Source organism: Chaetodon trifascialis, chromosome 22, assembly GCF_039877785.1.
Source record: "Chaetodon trifascialis isolate fChaTrf1 chromosome 22, fChaTrf1.hap1, whole genome shotgun sequence".
Lineage (NCBI taxonomy): Eukaryota > Metazoa > Chordata > Actinopteri > Chaetodontiformes > Chaetodontidae > Chaetodon > Chaetodon trifascialis.
Window position 1 is genome coordinate 9,027,995 of NC_092077.1, and position 23,262 is coordinate 9,051,256.

Sequence of the window (23,262 nt, forward strand, 5' to 3'; positions counted from 1 at the left end):
AGCTCTACTGACGGCCCACCCATCTGTCCACCCATCCATACATCGGCCACACATAGACACATGAACAGTCATTATACAAGCTGACAAAGTGAGTTGATGAAGCTCTTTGTATTATATGGGATGCAAACAATGTGACTCTATAGCACATGAAACCCACAACATTGGCTGATTCAGTTATTCTGGTACAGTAAGATAATGGTTGTGTAAATGATGGATTTTCTACCTTATTTTAGGGTTGAATGACTCCTTACAAGTTACCTCTCTCTGCAGATCTCCTTAAATATATGCAGCGTTTTAGCTTCTTTATGCTCATTCTTCAGGTTTCATGGCCCAGTGCAACTTAATGTTTTGGTTCGCTCTCATCTCATTAGCATTATTTCAGTGGAAAGGCTCTAATCAACCCACTGCAAACGAGCTCGTCATATCAACTAAGACGATAACATGTCAGTCTTGTGTGTACGGCTTGTTTTCTCTTCCTGGAAGTGCCTAAAAAAAATCTGTGTTCTGCAGATTTTAATGCAAATCTGGAAGCAGATCGCCTAAAAATTGGCTATATTTAAGCTCAATTTTTAGCAACGAAACAAGTAAAGCAAGAGATAAAAATGCTTCACAGACATATCAGCAGAGAACAGCACGCACGATGAAGTTCATGCCACACGCTGCTGCTGTTTTCATCCTGGGCAGGCCGTTTACGAAGAGCTCGTCTTTTGTTCACCGCAGCCCGTACGGTTAGCTGTGCTCACTCCAGTCGTGCACATCTGGCTCCACTCGCTGGTACATTATATTCAATTTTCCCTGCGTATGTCAAATAGGGCTCTGACATCATTTCCCAGTGGTAAACACCTGCACATTGATAATGAAAGCATTGAGTAAATGTACCTCAGTTCATAACAACAGTAAACAAGTGTGAAAGCAGACAGGTTAGAGGGAGGAGGGGTCATCAAACTCAGGTTTGGACTCAATAAATGAACCCAGTGAGAAAGCAGCAACAAGCAACCCCATCACACTGTGTGTAACAATGTTAAAGCCTTTTGTTTTCTACCTGAAACAGATGCAGAAAATGTTGAGGGGGGCTATTTGTCGCAGCTTTGCATGTTTTATTCAACACTGAATAAACAGTGAATGATGTGTGTCTATATCTGTGTGTATTGGTGCACATACAATACACTGCATGTCCAGGGCATGATCGTCACACGGAATCAGGCCAATTTGCTCACCGACACACATTTTTACAAGATTTGCGTATGCGTGTCCGAGTGTGTCCATACATGCACATGTGTTCTGCATGGGCGCTTTACAGTGTGTGGACCTGGATGTGTGTATGTACTTGTGTGAGCAGGATAACACATGCAGCTTGTAATTTGGCTGTCTCTGTGTCCATTTTCATGTGCATGAGTGTGTGTGTGTGTTTACAGTGTGTGTGTGGCACCTCACGTGGAGGTTTGCCTCCCCTCCGGCTGCCTGGCAGCCTCGTGTGCCGGGACAGAGTTGGTATCTGTGCCAAGTTCCACACTCCACCACACTCACCTCACATGGCTCCCACCTCCAGTTTTGGTTATTTAAAAAGTATTTTCCTAAATTGTACTTGGCACTTTGTGTGCTGAGTGAGATCCACAGAGCCTCTGAAACTGAGCAGTTCACAAGACATGCAGATATCAATGGGGATTTTGGAGAGTTTACCTCAAATTATTACGTTTTGACAATACAATTACACTCTAAAGATTAATGCTTCCCCCTCATAACCTTGTTCTGTTAATAAGTGGCCCTGAAACAGGACCTACTGATGTAGTATTAGCACTACTTTGCCCGGTCTCTGGCCTTAAAGCTGCTGAGTGCAATTGAATTTCTGCAATAACTCACTGCTACAATGAAGGAATAGACATTTTCTGGGAAATGATAAGATCAATATCTCTCTCGTATCTGTCCAATCAGTAACAAGCTTGGGCCAGGTTGTTAGCTTAGCCCCACATAAAGGCTGAAAATAGGAGGAAATGGTTACAGAGGTGCTTGCAGGTGGATTTTGTTAGCCATGGTAGCTGTTTTCCCCTGTTTCCATTGTTTATGCTAAGCTAAGCTGCCAGGCTGCTGTCTGTAATGCTTCATATTCAGCAGACAGACAACAAGTAAGCAAATAAGTGCACTGCCCAAAATGTCAAACTATTTCTTTCATTTTGAGATTTCAGTGTAAGGACAATGCAGTGGAAAAAAAAAAAAAACATTTGGCAGCTCCTGCTGATGCCTAGACTACTTTGTGTTGAAGCAAACAGGATTTCACAGCCAATCTGCTTTAAAAGCACCAAAAAAACAAAAAGCTACTAGTCTGTCAGCACAGATGAAGTGAAAACTTTGAGAATTTTTCTTGCAGTGGCAGATTGTGGAAAGAGTGAAATGCAAGTGGAAAAATGGGAAACCCCAACCCCACTAACATGTGAAAGAGTTCTAAGAAACACAACCACCACCAATACCACTGGCATGTGACAGGGGCTGCATCTCCGTCACAGCCTCTGGCTCTTTCTTTTTTACAATGGTTATTCAAAGGTGTCACTTTAGTCTGTTGTTCTCACACTTTTGCATCACGTTGTTGTTAATTAATGCATTTTGTGATGACTAAATAAGTAAAGGTGGAGGACATGTTGATATTTGTCTGAAATCCAAAGTTGAATGTGCTGTAGGTGAAAAGTTATGATCCAATTTTGACTCCTGTTTGTAGTTTTGCGACACCAAGTAATAGTTAAGGGTTAGATTAAGCCTGAAATAGGATTTTAAATTGAAAAAAAAAAAAAAAAGCTTATTTGCTTTCTTTTCAAGATTTAGATGAGGAGATTGATACCACTCTCAGGCCTGTTTGCGAGAAGCAAGAGCCAGTAGCTGATTAGCTTATCTTCATATACAGACTGGAAACATAGAAATAGCTGGCTGTCCAGAGGTAACAAAATCCACCAACCAGCAACTTTAAAGCTCATGATTAACATGTTATTTCGCATTTGTTTAATCAAAAGTGTCAAAACAACAAGTTGTGGTATGAGGTTTTGTGTGCTGGACTGCTCATTGACTGGGAGCAGTGGCTTCACTGTTAGCTGTTTCCCCCTGTTTCCAGTCTTTGGGCTAAGCTAACTGGCTGCTGGCTGCAGTCACAAATTCATGGGAGTGGTATCAACCCTCTCATCTAACTCTCTACAAGAAAGCCAATAATTCCCCCCAAATGTCTGTAGGACGGGGACTGGCATTGAAAGTAAAAGTAAAACTGAGTTGTAATGTTGGAACAACACAGGTGGTCCGAGCAGGACTCAGTGTAATAACTGTGACTTGTGCATCACAGAGAACAGCAGGAGGAAAGAACAGGGGACACACATGCAGAGTGTAAGGCTATACACACTCACCAGCCCCGCTAACGTTATTTTCCACTTAGAAGTGTAAATATGCTGTGATGATCATGCAAAGCTTCGGAGAATGTGTTCGTGTGTGTTAGTGAGTGAGTGATCTGGCTCTCATCCTACTGTGTGGTAAATATTTCTTCAGGAGGATCATGTCTGTTCTCAGAGCAGCCACCCTGCCTTTGGCCAGAACTATTTGTTATTAATTCAACTATTATGATCTTCTCATCTTCGTCCATTTGCCTCCCTGCTTACAGTCAGCAGCTGAAACCCCAGGGTGTGTGTGTGTGTGTGTGTGTGTGTGTGTGAGAGAGAGAGAGAGAGAGAGAGAGAGAGAGAGAGAGAGAGGAGACAGAGTGTGTATGTATGCCGAGCAGCATGTGACAGAATCTCCATTCAAACACGAGAAGAATCAGGTGACACCAAGGTCAGATCAAAACAATAACATGACATGCACGCACGTGCGCACACTCGCACACGGACAAACACACCACCTTGCCGCTCTTTTCTCAAAAACACACTCCTTCACACGCAGCTGTCAAAAGTCGGCCTCTTGCAGGGTTCGCTGCCTTTTGTTTTCTCAGAGAACAACCTCTCTCACCCTCGCCATGTGCCAAAACATTATAAAGCCTCTTTCCAGAAATTATTCGGCGACATAAATTTTGACAATATCCGCAATTATTTGGGAACGTTCTGTTGGCTTTTGTAACCCATTATTAGTTAAAAAAAAAAAAGAAGTTTGTTTTACTTAAGTGTTTGCAGATTCTAAGTATTAGCAGGCCCATCACTAATAGGAAAAACCTTCGACTTAATGGAAACCTGTTAGAGAGGAGAGATCCCAAACATACTGTATCTTGAGTGTTATGGTGAAGGTAATATAGATCATCCGTACTGCGTAATGCAGACAGACTATTTCCAAACATATGGTTTGAAGTGTTTCAAATGGGACTTATGAAGATCAACCTCTTGTTCACTGATTGCTATTAACAGTAAGTGCTGTTTTAAGATGTACATTACCTCATATGGACTTTCTCAGGTGTTTCAGATACTGGGGACTCACATGTAGACATAAAAGTCCACAGAAATCTCCAAGGCACTCTCTTTTTAAAGCTTTTATTGTCATGGCGTGGTCATGTTAGACCTTAAAACAACCTCTGAACAGACCACATGGAACAAAAGGCCCTTTTATAGCAGCATCCCTGTAGTTGTATCTGACCAGTCACAGGCAAAGCGGACAGAAACAGCAAAGCTGTAGGCCATAAAAAACAAAACAATGAGCTGAAAGACAGGACATATAGGGTCCCATGTGTGACCCCTTTGCCATGACACATAGTCAAATGACACTACTATTGATTGGTGCAGCTTTAAAATAAGATATTACATGTTGCTGCCGAACCCTATATTTGAAAAATCTTATCAAATCAGTCACATTCAGCGGTGAGTTCCTGCTCTCTTGCCTCATCTGTCATGTTCTCGCAAAAAGCTTCTAATAAAGTGAAACTCTCATGTGGCTCCTCCAAAAGCTTCAGTTTATCTGCCGTCCATACCCCTGGTTGGATCTGAAGAAATCACCCACTCCTAATAGGATTACGAGGACGCAGGCCCAACCGCAGATCAATCCTGAGAGGGCTGGATTGGCTTCGGCTTATCCCCCAACTAAGACAAGGGCTACAGATGGCTCCTTTTGTTGCACCAGAGAAAGGTAGAGAGAAAACCAAACCTATGTACACTCAGACTGTGCTCATCTCCTTGTTCTTGAGAGCTTGTGTGCGTGGGCGGATTTGGCCATTCATGAATACAAACACAATGACGAGCCGGTGCCAAACGAAGCATCGACTTAATCTTCATCACTTTTGCGGATTTGTGGTGCCAAATGGTTCCGAGATATAATATGCAAATGTTAAAATGTGCAGTGTTTAGTGGGTGCAAGTTTAGCTGGAATGCAAACACCGTGAACATATAGTTTGAACGGTTTTACAATGGGAGTGATCATGGCGGGAGCATATGTCAGGTGACGTAGTAGAAAGATTGGTTAAGGTTAGAAAGAGATGGTGGACAAAAAGTCAGAATTCCTATTGCTGAAAGGACTCGTGGTAATATTTCTCTTATCGCTGGAGCTTTTTGCCCTTTCAGTCACAATATGATTGCAGTCTTCATCGCTCTGGATTATCAGCTTCTCTGAGGCTGTGAAGGAGACAGTGTTTTCTTTTCTTATTCCCTCCTCTTGGTGATTTGAATGAAGTTTTCCTCTACGAAGGCTGCTTTTAATTCACCAGAGTCTGGATGTCATCTGACAGCAGAAGCTTGACTTCATTAGAAGCTATCAGGAGAAATTCTAAGTTAATGAAGAAGACTTGCATCAATAGCAATTCTTTTCATAGCTTCCACTGTGCGATGTATCCAAGTGACCTCTCCGTCTTCCTCAGAGTAAACCTCTGCAGTTTAACTCTCGTTTTACACATGCTGACCTCCCGTCTGAGGACAGCTTCCCTGCAGCTGATTTCCATACAAATCCAGACTTCCTTCAGCCTCACAGGAGGGAGGGGGGGTAGTTTAATTTCACCCTCCTTAGTAAAACATCACCATGCATATTCCTCTTATCTCACCCCCTGGCCACTGCAGAGAACATACTCACATTTGCACACACACTCACACACCCTCTGGATCCAAGCTCCACAAATCCAGTTGACGTGATGCAAGGTGAGCTGGAAAACAGATGTAGCTGGGGTGACCTACAGAAACCTTTTAATAGCTTTTCATTGCTTGACTTTCCCTTTTATCCATTCAAATCCACTTAGAATGGAACTCAGGGCCGTCGTAAATGACTGGGTCTCTCCGCATGAGTTAGAAGGGAGCAGCTTTTGGAACCGGAGGAGCGTGATTGGGGTCGTCGGGGAGGTTGGCAGAGCGGAGGAAGGAATCATTTGCATTTCTCCTCAAGTGACCCCTGGGTAACAAGTCCATGAACATAGCAAAAATAGGATGAAGGGATGAGACATGAAGTAAAATAGGCATGTATTCGCTACACTAGAGAGATTTAGAAATATTTAGTGTGACGTTTTTTAAGACGTGCAAGCTGCACTGGTCAAATGGAAAAAATTATCTTCTCAAATATTTGCATACCTGTTGAAATGCATACTGTAAAGAAAGAAAAGAAAAGTCTGCATTTGTGCAGACAGGAACAAAGAAGGAGCAGAGAACAATCTGTTCTGCTCAGTTAAAAATAACTGCACAGTACCTGGTCACTGCCACGCTTCCTCTGCGTGTGAAGTGGACTGTTATGCGCCTCAGAAAGAAAGACCATTTCAAATGCCGTAGGATAAGGTGATCTTTTTCTAATTGAACATCAATTTGGTTCATTTCATTTTCTTTTCAATTAAATCCCACTGCTAATCTGCTGGCTTCGTTCTAATTATCCTCACTGCATTTATTTTGCCTGGTGTGAGCGCTGACACTGCGCTGCTCCCCCAACAACAGCAGCATCAGTGAGTCACATCTTATTGTGTATTGTGGATTAGTATTGTGGATTTCTTGTTTCCACGTAGCTGTTTTGTCAGAAACAAACGCCGATATTGGACGATTTTGAAAACATCTGCGGTACAGTTAAGCTAAGAGAAACATCCTGGTTACGTTTAATAAAAATTAACATGTTGGCTTGCATGGTCAGCAAACTCTCACACGAACGTTGGGCGACCCATCCACCAGCCTCACCTGGATATAAATCATGCAACTCATACCAATGAGCAGATGCCACAATTCTGTCGCATAATACTTCATAATTTGGAGTGTGGATTCCAGTGGCAACACATTTTCATGGCAGAAAAGGAGGTACAGTAACTCCTGTGGTGTTATGTACTTCTCGGCTGTTTGGTATTTTCCAAACAATCCCGATTGGGCCACATCATTGCCTTTCTTGGTGCTCCATAGCTCCACTTGAAGAGGTATATTTGGTCATGTTTGAGAGCAGTTTGGAAAAACTATGAGAAAATCCAACATGTTGTCGCTCCCAAGTCATTGATATTAGCATTGAGGAAAAAAGGAAATACCCAAGTGTTTTGAATTGTTTAAAATTTACAGTTTCATTCATGCTGCCATGATGTTGGAGTTTAGATTCACTTGTCATTATTTCCTTTGTCCAGAATTCTTGCATTTTTTTTCAAAGAAAAAAGTTCCAAATTCCCCATAAAGACGACTCTGTAGGATATTCACAGATGATCATACATGTATATATTCATGATATATTTTTCCCCAAAGTTATGTAACGTTTTCTAAGCCTTAGCCAAATATATACAGTAGGCTTCACAACTCTAAGCCTGTTACATATACAGCAATGGGAATAACTGAGCCAGTACACAAATGTTTACTCGCTAGGAAAAAATCCATAATACATTTTAAGTTTCTGGCCATGTATAGAATAGCGTCTTGAATTTGTACCTGTGTGCGTGCGTGTGTGCGTGTGTGTATGAGACAGAGAGTGTGTGTGTGTGTACCACAGAGTGCAATATACCCCAAATAACTTGGCTGAGAATGTGAGGGGCAGCGCCACTTGGATTTGTATGGTAATGCTTTTGGCTCCAGGCCAAAGTGGACCCCGCAGTTGAGTTATTCCACAAGAGCACACACACAAACACACACACACACACACACACACACCACGCCTTCACACTGGGAAAATAGGGATGCCCTTTACACTTTTGGATGGAAAAAGAAATATGTTTCAATTAGCAGCTCAGTCCAAATACACCACTGTAAACACGGTGTGTATGTGTGTGTGCGTGCATGGTGTCTGTGTGTGTGTAGAAGGGGGTGGGGGGGCTTGTGAATAGGCCCATAGAGTCACAAACCACAGGCTGGCCATTACACCTAGTTACAGTCACCGCTGGATCGACAAGGAGACAGACAGTCTGCAACACTGACAGAACTCCACTGTGTGTGCGTGTGTGTGTGTCTTATATCAGGTAGGGGATCCCCTGAGTTGCCCCCGTCGTACCACACACTTAATAGAAAACGTAAACTCTCCCGAACAGGGAACAAGGCGCAGAAAGAGGGAAAGGCGAGCTTTTCTCTTTCAACAGAAAGAGTCCTCTGTAACCTGGAGCCCAGGACTTTGAGCCTGTCCCCCGTCTGTCTCTCTGTCTGAGCCCCTGTCGGTGATGAAAGACGTATTCACATGATTTACTGAAGAAAAAGTAGCAGAACAACTAAGTAAAAAAACACTCCTGTCATTTAAATTAAAGTGTATTAGTAATATTTACATAATGAAAGTGCTCATTGTGCAGACAGAACGGCGTCTGTCGTTATATTGCAGCTGATGCTTTAGCATGTTAGCAACATTTCGCTAATGTTGCAGCTGATTGTTGCAGAGCTGTAACGATGCATCATATTTTATAAGCTGATCACCTGTTTTTTCTGAAAAAATACACAGTTTAATGTGGAATCGGTGCATTTCAAATGAATCCAGGCATTGAATCGCTGGAGTTAATCCACCATGAAGCGTTGTATTGAATTCAATCTTGGTGAACCTTGACATGCACATTGAATGATTTCAAACCACCTCGACAGCCTTGGAGTGAATGGACACAACCAAAGAAATGGGATGAACCTGTCATAGTACATGGGGTTTCAGCATTCAATTTTATGTAACCTTCTGCTGCAGTCCACAAAAAGAAATGTAACATAGTTTGCAGTCAGGAATGAATGGTATAAATACGCCGACTTGAATTAACTGCACTAACTCACTCGCTTTGTCACCGAGCCTCCAGAATCAGCCACTGCGTTTCGCAAGACCGTTCTGGTATGCTTGACATGAATCACATCTAAAGGCAAGAGCATACGCACAAAAAGCCTGCTGTCGTAGCCTCCTCCTGTTGTTGACTCCATGCAACAAATTGTTCAAAATGGGGATGAGAGCACATCAGAGTTAAGTTTTCTCCTTGAAGACATTCAAACATGAAATACACCACCAGAAAGGTGTCGCTTCAGCTGTGCTGATGGCCTTGTTCTGCAAAATAACACTCAATGAATATATTTATATGCACCTCGAACTGTATGCTTAAGTACAGTACATAAACATACATAGCTACTTTCCACCTCAGGTCCCTGTCTGTCTCTCTTGTTTGCATGTCTCCTTTCTTCTGTTTATACACTGTGCTATTATTCCGACTCAGACTGTCTCACGTTCTGTCTCCGTCTCTGTTCATACACAATATTACTATTCTCTCTCCTGGTTTTTACAGCCCTCTCTGTCTCTCTCTATTTATACACAGTGTTACTGTTCCCTCTCTTGGCTCTTTTAAGAGTCTCCTGCTCTTGGACGCAGCCTTAAATGGAAAGTCTATACATGCTGCCTGTCTGTGAAGGCCAAAGACCTCCGTTCAACAGCTGAGCATTTATAATGGTTTGTTTATGTTTGAAAAGGGCTTTCCACAGTAACCCACTGTCATGTGTGGAGCCTGGTTCGAATGGTAGGCAACAGTAGCAGGAGTGGGCGCGCACACATACACACACACACACACACACACACACACACACACACACACTGTTGTGCTTGAGAGCCTCAGCGATATGGATTTAATTAGTCTTATTATTCTAATCATAGGCTGTACATGACAGGCCGTGCCACTAGGAGGGGAGGAGGCAGGAGAGGGGGGAGGAAAGAGGAGGGAGAGAAGCAAACAGGGGAAGAGATGGGAGAGGAAAAAGGGAGGGAGAGAAGGCAAGGTGGAAAAGACTGCTTTTGTGACTGATTACTCGGGTTATTATTGGTCATTTTGAGGCCTGGAAATTCTTCGCTCATGTTATCGTTCCAGGAAAAAGCTCAGATTTAATAAACTGATCGCTCGCTGGTTGAAGCTCTCCTTCTGTTTGATCGCTGGTAGAGAGTTACTGGTTTGCGTGGTGCCTGACTGCGAGTGTGTGTCTGTTCGCATGCACGTGTGCTTGAGGATGCACCAGTTCATGTGTTGCATGCTCACAGATCCGTGGCTGACGTGTGTGTGTGTGTGTATCTGTATTTAAAAAATTGGGATTTTTGATTGACACGTGTCGAGCCCCTCCGCACCTGTCTCTGGCATCACTAATGGAGCTGTGAACACATGAGGTGGAGTAAGTGTGTGTGTGTATGTGTGCACTTTAGCCCCCCTGGGGGCAGCTTGATGGAGTGGTCCTCTGTGACACACACACACACACACACACTTGGGTGGGTGGGGGCCTCCTCCCTGCTTGTTAATTGCCCCTACTCCATAACCCATTGAGCTGCCATGGGGGAGGCGAAGGAGGAGGTAGGAGGGGAAGGAGAGAAAAAGTAGAGGGGGGGAAGGGCGGCAGCAATGTCTGCCATCTGCTCTGACTCCTGACCCCACCCCCCCACCCCCAACCCTCAACCACACGCACACTCACCACCCTCCTCTTGTCGCCACTCATCCACCTCTCCCGCCTTTTTCAGGGTCCTCAGAGGATTGTTCCCTTTATTCCACCGTGAAAAGAAATCCCTGTGTGTGCATGTGTTGCTGGATGTGTGTGTGCATGGGTGCACAGCTGCCACCTTCTATGAACAAGTGACCCACCCCCTAATTACATTCACACCCTTTGCAACCACAAATGATGCCCACGTGCCTCTGTGTGGTTATTAGAAAAACACACACGCACAATGCACAATGCACACTCACCGACACAACAATAAAGACAGTCTCTCATACAATACTAAAACCTCTCACATGCTCCTTACACATGTGTCTGTGCAGCTGTGTGTGTGTGTGTGTGTGTGTGTGTGTGTGTGTGTGTGTGTGTGTGTGTGTGTGTGTGTGTGTGTGTGTGTGTGTGTGTGTGTGTGTATACCGTGGCGGTGGTGACTCGTGCACAGCGGCACGCGTGCAAACACACACACTCGCAGTTTGAATCAGGGCATTCATTGAATTAAAGGATGGAAAAAGCACCGCCGCCACAAAATACACAGCGGGAAGAGGGAGAGGTAGGTAGAAAGAAAGGAAGAGGAAAAAAGTGAGGGTGAGGGAGGGTGAGGCAGAGAGACAGGATCCTCAGTGAGAGTGGTAACAAGTGTCTGGCTCTTTGTGTCTTGATGTATTATTCCAGTAGCAGAAAGAGACAGCCTGTCGTGGCTTGTGATTGACAACTAGATGAATTGTGGATCGGCCTTAAAATAGGTTGGCCGGCTGTGTCAGTGTGTGTGCGCACATGTATGTTCCATTACAGAGCAGCTCCTCATCCATTATTGACAGTGGTGCAGCGCCCGTTCAAAACGTGCCTGTTTGGAACAGTCTGAGCGCCTGGCCCCCAGATTTCTCAATATCTTCGACCTGCAGAGCCGGAGAGCCCCTGCAGCTCCAGACCCACAGCTTCCTTTTTGAACCTTTATTAATGTCACAGTGATATTGCAATACACCACCAGTTTTAGACAGTTGTTGAAGTGTTCCCAAAACACGAGCCACACTTAAATCAGTAAATCAAATAATGATCGTTATTGTTATTTCTGCCTCTTTCTTGAGTGGCATTTAATTGACTGAATGTAGGCCAAGGGTTAACCCTAACCCTGTCTCTGCATGGCTCGACATGATACAACGTAATCACTGACTGGCGCATGCAAAACCATGTTTTTCTTTTTGTGTTTGTTAAGAACCGTTCATTCAAACCACTTCAGTTCACACTGCACTTCCTTCAGCCCTCAGCAGTACATCAGCCAAGCGTCATGTCAATGAAAGACAAAGATTCCTCCCACAGCAGATGTAGTTGTCACTGTATATACTACATATAAGATAGAACAGATTAGGAATCACACGATCCAAGGTAAACCAATAATATTGAAGGATGAGTATGAGACAAGATAATCCTGAAGGAATTCAATTAATTTGATGGTGAAATCACTCCGCACTGTTGTCACTGTTGTGTGTTTGCTTATAATGCCCCTGAGGGGGATGCCTTAGCATTGCTTCACTATATTATAACAGAAATTAATGAATGTAATCAAGGTCGGGTTTTTTAGCCACACTGGCAGCACGGCTCTGCAGATGGCAATGTCAGTCGACTGAAATATCTGAATGACTGTTGGATGGATTGCCATGAATGTTGCTAAAGACGTTCATGCTCCCCATAGGATGAAATGTAGTGTTTCCTCTAGCGCCATCAAAATTTTTATTTGTCAAATACATTGATTTATGACTGAAGACATGCAGAAATAATGATGCATCAGCCTAAGCTAGAGTTTGTGTTTAGTGCAAATTAGCAAATGTTTGCATGCTAAAATGCTAAGATGGTGAACATATATTATACCTCTAAGTACTGTACTAACATCTACTAACATCAGCAGGTTAGCATTATCATTGTGAGCATGCTGCCATGCTAGCATTAACATTTAGATAAAAGCATTGTTGTGCCTAAGCACAGTCTTACAGAGCTGCTCGCTGATGGAAAATGGAAAAAATTTTATTTCCTCAGCTGTTATTGGCTCAGATAGGACGCTCTGCATGTACAGCATGACAACTCAGCATGCATACATTGTTGGGGGAGGGAAAGAGTGGATATCTTATTCCACTGGAAAAATGGAAAAACTGGAGAGAAAAGAAAAAATGTGAGGCACAGCTGATGTATAATACGTTCAGCTTTGCTGAAAATGCCACCTCAGCATCTCTGAAGGTGTTGGTGTGTGACCTTAGCTACCCCTCCTCCCAAACGTCCACCTCTCCAAAATGGCAATTACGAACAGTCCATCAGTGCTTTGGCATTAATGGGCTAACCCCATGCCCCCATGGGTATTGTAGTATAATTACAGGGCATTCACCCTCAGGGCCACTCTGATGTCCACGCCGGCAGCTTCTCCCAAGAGGGACATCACAAAATGCGCTGATAGGACTTCCACCGTTTGAAATCAGGTTTGTTTAAGCTGAACATGGCTGTCAGCTGCCTCACACATGCAGGCCAGTGGGCTAGACAGTCACAGAGCATGACTAAAAAGCATGCAGAAATATCACAGCATCCATACATGCATACATCACAGAGAAGCGTACGGGTTGTAGCTGTGCGCTCCCTGAGGACGTACGCCTCGGAAAGGTCTGAGGGCCAACGGGGCCAAATCTGGCCCCTAAGGTGACAATAATAATAACGGCTCAGCGGCGGCAGTGCGGCTTGTGAGGTGGGGGGATACAACCATCATGATTACAGCAGAATTGAATTCCCACAGGGGCCCTATATGTGAGAGGACACAGGCTTGAATATAGGCCAACCGTATGGATATGCTGTGATGATGAAAGACATTGCTGTGGACGTATACAGTGCCCATCCCTCAAGCTAAACAATGTGGTGGTCCTCCTTTGTTTGTCACCATTTACTACATAAAGGCTATTGAGTTCATCTGCCATTCTACCAGTGCTGCAGTGTAACTGTAGTGTGTGGTGCCTGCCAGGGCACGCTGCCAGTACAGTATTGCATTGCATATACTGTAAGGACTGGAATGTTGGACGAGACCCAAGCTGAGTCACAGGCTTGATTTTCCTACAGGAGATTATCTGCAGGAGAATAAACGTTTAGTGAACCTTAAAGGACAGACTCACATTTTATTAAGTCAGTCTTAAAACAATACTGACATGCTGATAAGTGCATTGAAACAGAGGCTGGAGACCAGCAATGAAGGGACCCCTCCCTGAAGCCATTTCAAGAGGGAATCCATCCATCCATTATCTATACCGCCTATCCCTTTCGGGGTTGCGGGGGGCTGGAGCCTATCCCAGCTACAATGGGCGAGAGGCGGGGTACACCCTGAACCGGTCGCCAGCCGATTGCAGGGCCACATGCAAGGACAAACAACCATTCACACTCACACTCACACCTACGGACAATTTAGAGTCATCAATTAACCTAATGAGCATGTTTTTGGTCTGTGGGAGGAAGCCGGAGTACCCGGAGAGAACCCACGCATGCACGGGAAGAACATGCAAACTTCACACAGAAAGGCCCCGCCTGACCCGGGGATCGAACCGGCAACCTTCTTGCTGTGAGGCACGCGCACTACCTGCTGCACCACCATGCAGCCCTCAAGAGGGAATTTTACACTAAAATGCCGTAACTTTGCAAGATACCCTCTTTATTTGTCTAACTGGAGCCTCAGTGAACTTTTGAATGCATTTTTGTGCAGAACGGTGGATTTAGTCCCCTGTCCCTTACAAATCTGTGAAAGAAAAAAGGGATGTTGATGCTTTTTCAAAATATGTCAGTATTGATTTTTAAGCATCTAAAACCATCAGATAACATATCAACCAATATATGTTTTTAGCATTATACACATATTGTAAGCAAACATATGTTTAAATGGTTAAAAATAAAACACAAACCATCGCTGCTAATTTCTGATGTATGAGCTGAAAGGGATTTGTTTTTTCCTGTTGAAGAATAAACTTCTCAGTGCTCTTTCCTGCACAAATTATGTAACGAGACACTGTATCTTGTTGGTATTCAGCCAACTTACACACTGATACTGAACGATCCGCGAAGAGCTAAAATCAGCCAATAATTGCAACAAGACCGATGTATCATTTGGGCTCTGCTGGAAATTTGAAGCGAAGAAAAACTGTTGGAAATGCTTCTCTTCAGAAAAAGAAAAAAAAAAACTGCACCAAATGCCTATATTATGTGATATGCATAAAAAAAAATCCCATATGGAGGCTTCACTGCATCTTTGGCATTGCCTTGGAATTAAATACTAGCAGTATATCACATATACCATATGTGATTACCAGCAGTGAATTCCTCCATGTGTTATAATAGGTGATGGATGACATGACGTGTGTGTGTGTGTGTGTGTGTGTGTGTGTGTGTGTGTGTGTGTGTGTGTGTGTATGTGTGTGTGTGTGTGTGTGTGTGTGTGTGTGTGTGTGTGTGTGTGTGTGTGTGTGTGTGTGTCTCCCAAACTTCTTCTAGTTGGTTTCTCTTTCACAGTAACCTCTTTTATCCCAGTCTGATTTGTCTTTTCCAGCTATAGTTTTTTCTTCCCCTATCCTTGTCTCTCTTTTTCTCCCCTCTGTAATTAACCGGTTTCTCTTCCTCTCCTTTTCTTTTACCGTTCTCTCTCAATTACTCAGTATTAGCGCACACACTCTCATCTTTCTTTGATGGGATCCTGGCATCTTGCATAGAATATGACTGAGGTCTGGTGCAGTGGGCCTGTACCGACAAAAGCCATTGTGCATGGGGGGTTGGCAGATCCCTCTGAAGCCATGCCAGTCCCTGTGCCAAGCACACACACACACACACACACACACACACACACACACACACACACACACACACACACACACACACACACACATCAGTGATTATCAAGCAAAGCCCGACAAGTGGGGAGGTTATAGAACAGCAGGAAAGGCCTGGCACTCATCCACCCACGGGCCTCTTACCCCCACCCCCACCCTCTCTGCTTAGCACACAGTGGGGGGTCAGTACACACACACACACACACACACACACACACACACGCATACACTCCATCCACCCCCTGCAGAAAAAACTGCTTCTGTATTGTGTTTCCGTGTTTTTCTTCTTTTCCAGCCAATCCCAGCTCTTACAGCAAAGACTGGAGTGATGTGTGCCGGCTGAGCTTTCATTCTGACAAAGATGTCTTGACCGGATCAAAGTGTTTGAGGGCTGACACACACACACACACACACACACACACACACACACACACACACACACACACACACACACACACACACACACACACACACACACACACACAACAACAACATGCAACTTGCTCTAATCATGTTGAATCACATCAAAACATAATCAGAACACAATGATATACCTTAATATGAAGCCATGAGGGATGGAGATGAAAGGGCCACATAAAGTACAAAAATGTCAGATTTCTTTCCACTTGCCTTGAACTGGTATCTAGTAACGGAAGTAATTTGATGTTATTTGTTGAGGTTTTGGAATACACTATCTGTCTCTCTTGTCACCCCAGGACAACAAAGGTGAAATGAAGTTAATTTAGGGTGCTCAAATTACATTCAGGAGAGTGAAATCACAACATAATAATCCACCTACCAGCACCGATAAACGCTCAAGTATAAGAATGCCTCTTGCCTGGCACATTCACGCAGGCTAGCTGCCTCCAGTCTTTGTGCTAAGCTAAGCTAATCAACTGCTCGCTGTAGCTTCATATTCAACAGACACATATAAGAGTGATATTGATCTTCTCATTTAACTCTCTGTAAGAAAGTGTATTTCCCAAACTATTAATTTACAGTGTTTGTCCTGACATCATTGGAAAGGAAACTTTTGAGTCCATATTTGTAGTTTGCCGTCTCTTTATGTGCTGAGTGAGCTCACTGTGTTGCACTGCTGTCTTTGCCATTGTTTTGTTTTCTTTATAGTACTGTACTGGTACCCTGTCCACCTGCTCATGTCTCACACACACACACACACACACACACACACACACACACACAGAGGAGTGTGGAACCTCCACAGCTGGCCAATCGGCATGTGGCCTGACCTCAACTATTGAAATGTCAAGGGTCACAGGTTGCCTTCCAGCAGATGGACTCTCTCAGTGTGTGTGCGTCCGGACTGATTGTTGGTGTGTACTCACTTGGATTCAACGTGGCAGCAAACACAACCTACGGGAGGGGCGGGAGTGGAGAGCAGGCCTGGCGTGTGCCGGGGTCACGACAGGTCAGAGGTCAGTGAAGCTGACAAAGGCCAGTGACTCCACTGAGGTCACTAGCCAAGGGCTTCATTTGGCTTTTCACAGCCTTTTATTGCTGTGCGACCAGTGACCTGGCATTTGTGGTGCGTTGCCTGATGATTTGACCCAAGTCCTGTCAAAGATGAGTGAGGTGAGTGCTAATTAAAAGGCAGGAGGTAAATCTAAAGGTTAGGTCCCATCACATGTGCGGTGTGTATGTGCGTATCAGGGGAAGCGATACATATTTACTGGCTATGATTTGCATTTTCTGAGTCAAGGGATGGAAAGAACTGCCACCACTGCCACAAAATATTTCCCCCCCAGTATAAACACTGAGCAGAGAGAGAGTGAGAGAGAAAGAGCGGGAGAGTGAGGATGAGAGGGAGTGACCGGTGTGAGGAAGGGAGGGATTTGGAGAGACGGCAGAGGGGTGACAGAGAGATAGGAGCCCATGGAAAAGGCCTTGTTTGCCAGCTGGGAGAGGCATGAGATCATTGCCCCGTGCTACTCTGCACCATTATCCCCCTAAACCCTGCACTCCTCCCCTCTCTGCCTCCTATTATCCCCCCCCTCCTCAACACACACACACTTACACACTCATCTGACTGTTCTGTTTATTGATGACTCAAGCTTGCCGTTTCTTTCCGGATACACAGTCAACACTGGAGCTCTGGCACCTCGGGGCCTAATGGACTGATCTCGACTGTTTACAGCTGTGCCCTTTCTAGAATGACTCACAAAGGAACAAAGAGGCCTCTGTGTGCGAGAGAGCTTTTCCTATCCTCGTCAACAGGACCTACCGACGCGCACTGTACTTTTCTTCGAAGGCCCTCCTGTCTCCCCGTTTGACAAGTTTGTCGTCTTCTCTCTAGGCAGCCTGTCTGCTCGTCCCCTCAGTCTGACAATCCCTGTCTTTCATCCCTTCATCCGCTGGAGGTTCTTTACCTTGTCATCTGTCACCACTTCACCCCACAGCACCTCTTACCCACTTCCTCCTCCTTTTATCTATCTATTGTCTGTTTATTACTCACATTTCTCCCCTGTGCATTTCACCTAATAGCCCATAAACACAGTAGCCCCAAATGCGCAGATCTGGACCCTGCAAGGCCTAAAAACTTATGTGTTGCTTGAAATGATGAAACTGCAGATGTAAGACAAGTTTACCAGATAGTATATTGACCGTGTCCCTTTAAGAAGTAATCGTTCATGAATGTACATTATAATTTGGTGTTAAGGCACACTTTGCATCTATTTTAAATGTTAATCATCAGTATGGCATCTCTCGCTAAAACCAGATCCCCTCGCTCCCATCCCCCCATCCATTCTCTTTTTTCCACCCTTGAACCTTTCACCTTTGTCCCAGTTCCCCAGCTCTCTTCCTACGCGCACCTATGTGTTTTGTGTGTTTCCATGCATACTTGAGGGTGTGTGCGCTCTGTGTGTGAATACTTGCCTGTTTGACATCAGGTTTCCACTCTCCGCGGCTCTAAAGGCCCGTGTTTGTTTGTGCAGCGCAAAGCCCCGGCGCGAGCGCTGCGTCGGCGCTCACCGATTAGCCCGCCCGGGAACAACACCCCATCGGAATGTCTGGAATTATACACAACAAGGATTAGCTCATCCCTGTCTGTTGTCTCTGGCTCTCCCTGTTTGTCATTCTTTCACTGCATGGGCTTAGAGACAGAGATGGACTGACAGATAGACAGAGATAGAGTCCAACAAAGAAGCAAGGTTGTTTTTGAGCCAAAGGCCTCAAGCATCTTATGTGCCACAGCTGACTTGAAAAATGCTTTGATTTTTCTTGCTTTATTTTCTAATCATTTTGAAGGAAAAGTCCGACAAAGACAGCTGTTGGCACTGCACCTGGCATTTTTATCCCCATGGATAACCGGCCATGCTTAGACAGCATGACATCATGTTCGAATCATTCCAGCAGAGCTACAATAGAGCTTCATTTTAGGAAATGTTTCAACAGTCTAAAAAGATCAAAGGTGAGCACTCAGACTGTGTTCTTTGGCAGACTTTTGCACTGAGAAATGCATAGACACAAATGTAATTCAGCTTCAAGACAGAATGTATCTGGAATATGAGGGTGCAAGTCTCACTTTTCTTAAGAGGAAAATTCCCACTTTCCTCTGCATGCTGTTGGAATCAGTATTCCTAATTTTCAGTCCATCTATATGCAAAACCTGCTCCTGAATGTATTCAACTGCGTAGACATTATGCAAAAGCATTCTGGGAAATATAGGAAACCCCTAATTGAGGTTAAAAACACGCCAAGAAGGATAAAGAAAAATTAAATACAGAGCTTCATCACAAAAAGGCTCCATCAAATAACACAGACAGATGATATGTCGATTGGATTTTTATCTTCAGCTTCGCTGTCCGGCCGCCTTCGAGGCGTTTCATTGTTCAGAGGTTTCCTTTAAGGTGTAATGCCTTGCTCAGGGGCACTCTCAGCGTAAATATTCAGCAGTAGCTCTACCTCAGACAACACCTTACACTGGTTGTTCAGTAGGTTCCTCTCCTTCAGCTGTCCTAGTTTTCTCATTAGTCATCAGTGTGACAGAAACCATCCACGTCTCGTGCGATGCCTTCGCGCTCAAATCAAGACTTGGTGAACATCGCCATCTTGTGGCCATTGCGGAACAACATGTAAGGACTGACGACCTGAAGGACAGTGAAAATGTGGTTGATGGTAAAAATAAATACAAATAAATAATTTTTTAGTCACACACAACTCAGAGGCAGCACATGAGCATGGGATTACATCCACAGCATATTATGTTTGCCTTTCCTAGTATAAAAAGTCTAATACATATCAACTACTGTATATGAGACTTTTAACATTATGCTGCAACAAATCAATCAAATCTTTCATGTTTGGGCTATTCTGCTTTCCAGCGTACTGCAATATCATTTGCTTTGGGACTAAAGGACAATGGGTCAGTCTGAGACACACTGTCTCTGCTTAAATGACTTCTCATATTAGAGAACTTCAATGGGAGTCTGTTAATATTTATGGGTGTTAAAACGGCTAGAAACACAATCAGTGTTTTTTTTTTTTGTTTTGTTTTGTTTTGTTTTTTTAAAGCCACGTAAGAGTACTTCTACAAAGAATAAAATAAAAAAACACAACAAGAATTTCTGTTAAGTAAAAACTGGCCTGAAGATGGCCCTGTTCACTGTGTATTTAACAGACTGTTGTGCAGGCCTACTGCTTTTTCACCATTTATCATTAGGATACCATTAATTTAGAAGTTAAAATCATGAAATGAGGTTAAATGTTACATCCACATAAAAAAAAAAGTTTAGAATTTTGTGTAACCTGTTGTCATTTTGTGTTTTTAATACTGGTTCCCTGTTTCAAGGTACATGCTTATACCAACAGTAGCTACTGTGCAAAAGTTTTTGGCTGGTGTGAAAAAATGCTGTGAACCAAGAATGCTTTCAAAAATGTTAGTTTATTTTCATCAATTAACAAAATGCAGAGAATGAACAGAAAAGAAATCTAAATCAAATCAATATTCGGTGTGACCACCCTTTGCCTTCAAACAGTATCCATTCTTCTGGGTACGCTTGCACAGTTTTTGAAGGAGCTCGGCTGGTAGGTTGTTCCAAACACGTTGGAGAAGTAACCACAGATCTACTGTGGATGTAGGCTTCCTCAAATCCTTCTGTCTCCTCATGTAATCCCAGACAGACTTGATGATGTTGAGAAGATAGTTCCTAATGTCATTGACTTTTCCCAGACAGTAGATGGGTGCACCTGGGTCCCACCGGTTTCTGAGTTGTGGCACTGCTGGACGTCTTCTGATTTTGAAGAGAAAAAAGCTTGGTGTGTTTTTCATCTGCTGCACTAAGTTTCCTTGGCCAACCACTGTGTCTACGATCCTCATCGTTGCCCGTGTCTTTGTGCTTCTTCAAAAGAGCTTGAACGGCACATCTTGAAACCCCAGTCTGCGTTGAAATCTTTGTCTGGGAGAGACCTTGCTGATGCAGTATAGCTACCTTGTGTCTTGTTGCTGTCCATGGTGTATGGCCTGTGACTGAAACTGTCTTCTACAACCTCACCTTGGTAGCAGAGTTTGTCTGTTTCTTACCCAGTTTAAAGCTAAACAGCTACACAGCTGTTACTGTTTCAGTTAATGACTGTGCTTCAGCCTTGTGAAATTGATGATCGTTAGCACCTGTTTGGCATAACTGGTTGGTCACACTGAGGGTAGTAACACCAAATATTGATTTGATATAGATTTCTCTTTTGTTCGCTCACTTTGCATTTTGTAAATTGATTTTTGAAAGCATTCTTAGTTTACAGTTTTTTCATACCTGCTTAAAACCTCTGCACAGTACTGTAAATACAAACATGTTGTACACAAAGTATGCCAGCTTTAACAGTGCGATTTTGACCCCTTTTTGTACATTTGGTCAAAATTTCATTTACCTGCAGCCTTACTTTTATAGTGTGAAAGGGCAGTGTTGCACCAGCAGGTACCGACCTGCACCTTTCCTTTGGCTGAGCGAGACAAGCGTTGGATCATCCAGTAAAGCGATGCTGTGTTTATGATACAGTACATGATGATTGTTCCGCTTTTATCAATCCAAGCTTTCATCTCAATCTCACGCAGGTGGGGTACCAACCGAGCAGAACGATGCTCTGCTCCCTCCGCCTGAATTCCCAGAACTGCAAAGGATTTCATTCCCTTGAACAATGCAGTTGGAATGTGTTTTCCCAAAATGTTTCTTTTATCCATTGAGTCTTTGTAACATGTTTCTCTTTGTTGACATTTGTCGGTTGGTGTTTTGTTCAGGTTTAGACCCATCTTTCTTTCTTGCGCTGATTTCTATCTTTCTGTCCTTCTTTATGCAAGATGTCTGTCCTGGTGATTCTCTGCCAATGTGGAACATTTAAACAAGATTGGAAGTCCACTGGCATGCTGTGGTGCTCTGAGCTAAATGACCAAACACTAAAGTTGGTACAATGTTTACCATGTTCACTAGCTTAGTTTAGCGCGTTAGCATGCAATCATTGGCTAATTTGCACAGAACACGTAGTGCATCTGAGGAACGTCATTAGTTTGGTCATAAACCAAAGTATTGGACGAATCCAAATATTGACCAGAAGATGCAGTCTAATTCAAGAAAAAAAGTCATGAAATCAAAGTTTTTACAATTCATTCTGTAGGGGACACAAACGTCTGTAACAAATTTTGTGCCAATCCATCCAACAGGAGCTGAGATATGTAAGTCTGGACTGATCATCATCAAACAGGCATCTTCTTTTTTATCTGTTTTTATGTCCATGATGTTTTTCTACTCACCTGGTGCATGGGATTTCTGTCTTGTAAAGCAAAAGCTGTTATCCCTGCATGAAAGGTGCCATACAAATAAAGATTATTATTATTATCATATCATGAAGCCAAGTGGCTAGCATCGCTAAAAACAAGCAACATGCATCTCCAGAAAGAATGTTCTGGTATTTTCTACAGATTTTTGTTGTTTTGAGATCTGTGGAGTATCCTGAACAAACAGGACATTGATTCTGGAAAGACAGTTTCCTGTTGAGTTGATCAAATATTCACTAGTCAAGGCTTTCAGCAGCACAAGTTCACCTCTGATGTACCGGCCTGGGCGAAATCTCACTGGCAGCTGTCCAAATACACACTACACGCATGTGATATCATGTGGTCAGCAGGAGAGCTTGGTGGACTCACGCTTTAAGAAGGTGAGCAAACAGAAATCGAATCTGGTCCATTTGCCAATATTTGTTTCAGGCCCCGGATCCTTCTGACACATGACGCCTGCTGTGGATTTTTTGCTTTGTCATCATGAATCCTGATCACACTTTCAGTCAGATGGGCGTCAAAGTGAAGCATTTCCTCAATGTGTGAATCAGTTATGAATAACAATGACACATTGATATAATGTGAGATAAAGGTCATTGACGTTTTCCCAAAACACACATGGGCATGTTTTACAATCCAGCTCTTTTCTGCTATGAGGAAATGTTCCCTGGAAATGCAGGTTTTGGGAAAAGGCCACATGAGCACACATGGCATTATCATGTACTTTTTTTCAGTCCTTGTGTGTGTTTGTGTGTTCTGTGTAGAAATAGACGCTTCATTTTCACTCTCCTACTTCCTGTGAGGTGATAAGTTGTGTCAGTTCAACAACAACCTCATTTTCTTCTGG